Source organism: Podarcis tiliguerta (assembly GCF_965153285.1).
Source record: "Podarcis tiliguerta genome assembly, chromosome: 6".
In the NCBI taxonomy this organism is placed as follows: domain Eukaryota; kingdom Metazoa; phylum Chordata; class Lepidosauria; order Squamata; family Lacertidae; genus Podarcis; species Podarcis tiliguerta.
Window position 1 is genome coordinate 28,469,005 of NC_139539.1, and position 6,775 is coordinate 28,475,779.

The 6,775-nt window shown below is 45.8% G+C and overlaps 1 protein-coding gene across 3 annotated transcripts in view; it reads right to left on the reverse strand.

The window, feature by feature from the left end:
- The window catches only part of RALY (RALY heterogeneous nuclear ribonucleoprotein), a 200,844-nt gene extending 198,914 nt beyond the window's left edge, over nt 1-1,930 (reverse strand). The window contains exon 1 of one of the 3 annotated variants that reach the window (XM_083444088.1): nt 1,562-1,930. The gene's annotated coding sequence lies outside the window, so the exon portion shown is untranslated. Of the gene's footprint in view, nt 1-1,331 lie in introns of all 3 variants that reach the window. The other 2 variants (XM_083444087.1, XM_083444089.1) reach the window with 2 other exon arrangements.
- Nucleotides 1,931-6,775: the final 4,845 nt, after the last annotated feature.

The window sequence follows — 6,775 nt, forward strand, 5'->3', positions numbered from 1 at the left end:
TATATATACATATCTGACAGTGACCCAGAGATCAGATCATTCAGAGACTATTCCAGCCACACTGGCACAAGACCAAGCTTAGGAAATTATCCATCCACCTAGCTCAGTATTGTTTACACTGGCTGGCAGCAGATCCACAGACTACAAGCAGAGGTCTCTCCCATTCCTGCCTGGAGATGCCAGCAACTAAAACTGGGACCTTCTGCATGCAGGACATGCTCTAGTACAAATCTGGAAATCTCCCCCCGATGAAGAAAACTTAATGGATTGCATTTAAAAAAATGAGTAAGGAGGGAGATTCCCCCCAGCCCGGCTGCCCCCTGCACAACAGTGATCTACAAATAACATTTGCAATGCAACCATCAACAAACCTGTCAGTTACCATAGACAGAACACTGGTCATATAATTTATGTCATAAAGAAGCCAACACACGGACATCAAATACACTTCGCTGGGGAGGGGTTGACAACATATATTTGGACTGTTGTTCTTTATTATTACCATTATTATGAATTTTGGTGCTTCTCCAATAGAGAAAGGGATTTGACCTATACTTTGGGTTCTCATAGATTCAGAAAACTTTTTTCCTTTCCAAGCACCTGGCTATCTGTTGGCACAGTAGCACCTCTGGTCTCTTTGCCCCTTCCAGACGCTCCGTGGGACTTAAAACAGGTGGAGGGTATTGACGTAGTACAAAACGTATTTGAAATCCAATTGGGAAGGAACCATTTTTAAAAGAAAAAGGAAAAAAGATTTCATTTCTGACAGGCATGTCCAATTCCTTTATAAAACAAAACAAAAAAAGTCCAAGAAAGTGGTATATCATTCAGCAGACACAAGAACTATACCCTTTTTTGTAATAACGAAGAAAGGGGGAGAAAACACTTAAAAGTTCAAAGACCAAAGAAAGAAAACCACGCACATTAGGCAAACATTTGAAGAAAGGGGGAAAAAGGAAAATGGGTGGTGTTTTTTAATTTGAGCAGAGGAGTGCATAAGACAAGGTTGCAAAAACCAGAACTAATTGTTGTAAAGGAAAAAACAGAAGGGGGGGGGTAAGCAAAAGGAAAAAATAGTTTAGGGCTGGGGGGTATAGGAAAGAGAGCCAAAAAAGGGTAAAAACAGCTGCTAGACCTCACACTGCAAGGAAAACAAACGAATAACAACAACCAAGAACAAAACAGGTAGTGTCTCTTTTTAAAAAAAGAAAAAAAGAAAACCACAACCAAAAAGTAATTCATTATTCATCTTATGTTGTCAATTTGAAAAGAACAAAAGGGGAGAAAGCAGTTGGAGGAGGAAGAGAAGAAGAAGCGGGGGAAATACTCACCAAGCAAGAAAATACTCAGAAGTAAAAATGTCAAAGAAGGAGTGAGTGAGAGACAGGGAAGGAGGAAAGAGTGAGAGAGCCACCAGCACAGACAGAGTAATAGCCCAGAAGCAGCAGCCCGAGCTACCGCCGGGTTCCCGAGCCAGCGCCTAACGCCAACTCTACCGAGCTGCGAGCAAACTGGCAGAGCTTAGAGTCCGAGCGCTAAGAGTCCTTCCACCAGAACGCACCATTGCGACGACCGAAGGGGGGGGGGAGGAAGCGATCACAACTCGAGAAGCCTCCCGGCTTATGCGCCCGAGAGCGCGCCAAGCAGCTACCCCTTAAAGGTTCTAGAAGGCAGGCAAGGGGGATTTGCTGGAAAAGCCGAGCGCTGCCGAGCAGAGCTGGAGGGAAAGGCTGAGGCTCCGGTCCCCCCCCCTCACTCCGGTGTTTTTGGAAAAGTCCGCTCCTGGAGGTAGCGGGCTGGGAGGAGGGAAGCGAGAGGTGGAGAATCGCTTCTAATCGGCGCTTGACTGTTGTCAGAGATGCGATCCCCTTAACGAAGCGGTGCAGGCATCGTTTCGACGATCCTGGCTGGGTCCTCCTTTGCTGGGGGTGGGTGGATCTTCGCCAGACGTGGGGCTTGGTGGTGGTGGCAGGCGGGGCCGGGTGCCTGACAAGCAGGATGGATGAGATTGATTCTGTGCAGTAGACAGCTGATCGCAGCAAATAAAGGGAGCTGGTGCAGAGACGGGCAACCTGTGGCCCTCCAGATGTTGTGGGACCACAACTCCAGTCGCCGCTGGAGTTGGGAGTGCAACACATCTGGCTGGCTACTTGTTCCCTATCAGAATCATAGAGTTGGAAGGGACCACGAGGATCCTGCCTATCCTGGTGTATTAAGATTCTGTCTGTGCAAAAGGAAGTTCTACTGCATTCAGTGGGGCTTGCTCTAGGTAAGTAGTTATAGAATTGTGGCCTGAATGAGACTGCAAAAGATGCTTTGATGCTGTAACCTTCAAGTGCTTCTTGGGTATCTTCTTCTATAGCAGCGGTGGGGAGCCTGTGGCCCGCCAGATGGTGGTTAGACTACAACGCCCATCTTCTCTAACCATTGACCATGCTGGCTGGGGATGATAGGAGTTGGACTCCAACAGTATCTGGAAGGCCGCAAGTTCCCCACCTGCAAAGTGGTGTGGTGAAGCCTGCAGTGTCTCTGATGCACCCATAAATATTCTAAGCAAAGTTCAGGTTTGCTAACACCTTGATGAGGAAGTTAACTGGTGTGAGAGAGAGAGAGAGGCAGGAGAGTTCTCAGAGCATCACAAATTGGCAGTTATGGGCTAAACCATGGTGGTAATAATCCCATGACAGAAGTTAAAGTCTCATCCAAAGAAAGGCTCGTAAAGTCAGTTTAGTATAAACCAACAGGGAGTCATGGCTTCGACAAGCCCAAGCCCATATGAAATCAAGGTTTTTTAAGCATGTCTAATGCTTAATCTATTTACTTATTTAAATCTAATTAGTTAAAATTAGGGGTGGTGGTGGCTTACAACAAAAATATGCAGACAAAACACATACAACCCATAAAAGTAACCCTATCCTTTAAAACACGCAACACAACAAATCACTGAATGGAAATTACTAATAGCAGCAGCAATCACGTCTCTCTCTTCCTTCAAAGGCCTGCCAGAAAAGGTGGCTGCCAAAAACTAAAGGGAGATGGGGCCAGACACACCTCTTTCAGGAGGTGGGGTTTGACAAGAGAGGAGCTGCCATTGAAAAATCTGTTTCCTGGTCCCCAACACCATGCCACCAGGAGGGTCTCATTTGCTGATTTGCTATACAGACGTGGATGGGAACTTGCACAACTGCTCTCTGGCTAGTAATGAAGCATTTTGCTAGTAATGAAGCATCTCACTCTCTCATAACACAAGAACTTGTAGACATCCGAAGAAGCTGAACGTTGGAAGATTCAAGACAAATAAAAGAAGGCACATCATTAAACAATGGAATTTGCTCCCACAGGAGGCAGTGATGGCCACCAATTGGATGGCTTTAAAAGAGGACTGGACAAATTCATGGAGGGTATTAATAACAACTGATAGCTATGTTCTACCTCCACTGTTGGAGGCAGTATGTTTCTGAATGCTAGTTGTTGGGAAGTGCAGGAGGGTAGAGAGTGCTGTCGCAATCAGGCCCTGCTTATGGGCTTCCCATGAGCACCTGGTTGGCCACTGTGAGAACAGGATGCTGGACTAGATGGTCCATTGGCCTGATCTACAAGGGCTTAGTCTTATCTTCTTATTGTGACTCATGATATTGAGCTGGTGCACCAGAACACTAAGACTGTCACACAAAGGCAGAAGCTGAAAGTAGCATAGCTGTGTCTGTTAACTTACAACTTCACATTATTAGTGAATTTAGCTAGGTGCAGAAAAGGAGGGGGTGAGCTTGGAGAAGGAACTGGGCAACAATCTTCAAATTCCTATCAACACATACCACTTTGAACCTGTGCAACACAGAGCAGCTGTAAAACATGAACATGAAGTGCCCAAGTCCTTATTATTTCAGTTGGACGGTCCTTTCCTCCACAGAGCTATCAACCACCAACCATCAGCAGCAGTCTCCAAATAAATAGGCTCCCTCTGCCTGAAAACAAGCTATAGTTATCACAAAGTTCTTCCTCTAGCTGGCCAGAACTTCTGCTTCCTCCAACAGGCTTCTGTTCTCCATGTAGACATTCCTTTGGTGGAGCCAGTATCCATTCCATGGGAGTTGGCAGTAAGGAACAGCAAGGAGCCAGGGACGCCTGAGATATCTTCTGGCTTCCTGCTTCTACAGGGATTGGGAATATGCGGCCAGCTAGGTATTGTTGGATTCCAACTCCCATCAGCTTCTGCCAGCACAGCCAATGTTCAGGGATGGTGGGAGTTGGAGCCCAACAACAACTAGAGTTAGATAGATCCTCTGTCTTTGCGTTAGGAGTGATCTTATGCTTGTGCCCTGATAGTGGGCTTTTTGTAAGCTTCTGACTGGCCACTGTGAGAACAAAATGCTGAACTAGATGGGCTTTTCGACAGATCCTGCAGTGTGTTTTCTTACAACAGGGGATTCTGGCATAGGATATAAATGTACAGTGGTACCTCGGGTTACATATGCTTCAGGTTACATACGCTTCAGGTTACTGACTCTGCTAACCCAGAAATAGTACCTTGGGTTAAGAACTTTGCTTCAGTATGAGAACAGAAATCGTGCTCCGGCGGTGCAACAGCAGCACCAGGAGACCCCATTAGCTAAAGTGGTGCTTCAGGTTAAGAACAGTTTCAGGTTAAGAACAGACCTCCAGAACAAATTAAGTACTTAACCTGAAGTACCACTGTAGTTTATTAAACTGGCTGGGGAAGAACGAGCGTTTTGGGGAGAGGTTCAATAAGTTGTAGTTGCGAGCCCTGAACAGGGCAGGGTGAATGAATCACTGCTCTTTTTCTCTTAGAGCCATTTCCCCTTATTGCTTTTGGGGGTCAGGTAAAGCCAGAGAAGCCTTGAAACCCTCACAGCATGGGAGGATTCCTTGATTCTTCCTCAACACTAGTTTTATACCTATGATCGTGTGCAGCATCTTCTACCCAAGCTTCCCGCTTCCCTCCTGAGTCAGAACTCTTTGTTTCCAGGCAGAGTCAAGAGTAGTCTGAGGCATGTGATTCAGATCCACTGCTGAAGCTGAGCAGTTCTGGCCCTTTGAGTTGCCTGGGTAATAGGTGACCTCCTGGGAGCCAGATGTAAGCTGCTCTGAACTCCTCAGAAGAAGAATAAGTGATACATTTAATAAGGACAGGGCTTGAGTCAGTCTGGTATCTTAAGACTTCTGACTAAGAAGTATAAGAGGGTGATTGCACTGAAGGGTGCTGTATATGATTCTACACTCAGCCTGACTCCAGGGCAACATAGAAAAGTCAGCCTTCTATGACTTGTAGCTTTTAGCTTTTGGAATGCAAACTGGACTCACCAAATGGGATAAATTATACAATCAACATGCCTTCAATCCAACCCAATACACTCAAGGGATGCAGGGCATTAAAAGAATGTGGTTTAGCCCAGGCAGCCCAGTTGAGTGTGTCCAAAAGTGTCTGTGTCCAAATGCCAGAATTCGACTCCTGATGCAGTAAAGCAAACTGTTTAAGTCTAGTTGTCCTTGTTTCTTTATCTGGTCAACAAAGCAGCTTTTGTGCCTGCTGTGCTCCAGACTTTGGATGCTATGCTGTGCCCCCAAAGCAATGAACTGCATATTAACACCAAAGAAATGTATAATAAACTCAATACAATAAATTCAATAAATCAAAATAATATAAAACATCAGTCACTAAATACCCACCAATCACACTGGATATACATTTGTGACTTGTGTTCATGCTGACATCACAGACGCAGCTCCTCAGCGTTCTGCCTGTCTCTTGGAAGCCAGATTTGATGTTTTATTGTGCTAAATACCCACCAATCACACTGGATATACATTTGTGACTTGTGTTCATGCTTACATCACAGACGCAGCTCCTCAGCGTTCTGCCTGTCTCTTGGAAGCCAGATTTGATGTTTTATTGTGCTTTTAATATTCTGTTGGGAGCTGCCCAGATCGGCTGGGGAAACCCAGCCAGATGGACAGGGTATAAATAATAAGTTGTTGTTGTTGCTATTTTATACTATCACATGTCCCCTCCCTTGGTTGCTCCAATCTCAATAACCCACAGGGAATGCTCATCACCCCCACCCCAAAAGATAATAAAAAAGGGGTATATTCCCTTCAGCGTTCACCCTTCAAAGCTGCCCCCACTGGGGGCTGTCCACTGGCAGCAGCCCAGCATCAACTGCAGATCCATATAAATAAGTTTTTCCCCTTCTGGAAACCAACAGCTGGTTTTGGGTGCAGCTAGTGAGGCAAACCATCTGACTATTCCAAGTACTGCTCCCCAGGTGCTGCAGAAAAGGGCTGGGAAAGCTAAGATGGCACTACCAACTAGCTGGCAACAGTCCTGCTACGGCTCCCTGCCTCCTCTTGCTCACGCCTGCTCAGAGGCAGTATCAGCGGAGTTGGACAGCTGCCCAGGTCCCAGCACTCTGCCAGGACCCACCATTGCTGATGCATAGATCACCCAGCTTCCCAATCCTCTGGGCTAGGGGCTTAGCTTTGGGAACCTGTAAGAGTTGTTGTTGTTGTTGTTGTTGTTGCTGCTGCTGCTGTTACTACTACAATTTATATACTGCCCTATACTCACAGGTCTCAGGGCGGTTCACAAGATATACCTTTCTGTATACAGTTTCACATATTAATGTGAACAGGTTATCACAGCAAGTAACATTCAAGGTTGTGTAAGTCATTCACAGAGAAGATCTTTGAATTGCAGCTTCATTTCTTGTCCTTACCTGTTGCACTTCCTTTTCTTCATGCAAGTACTGAGAAGTAA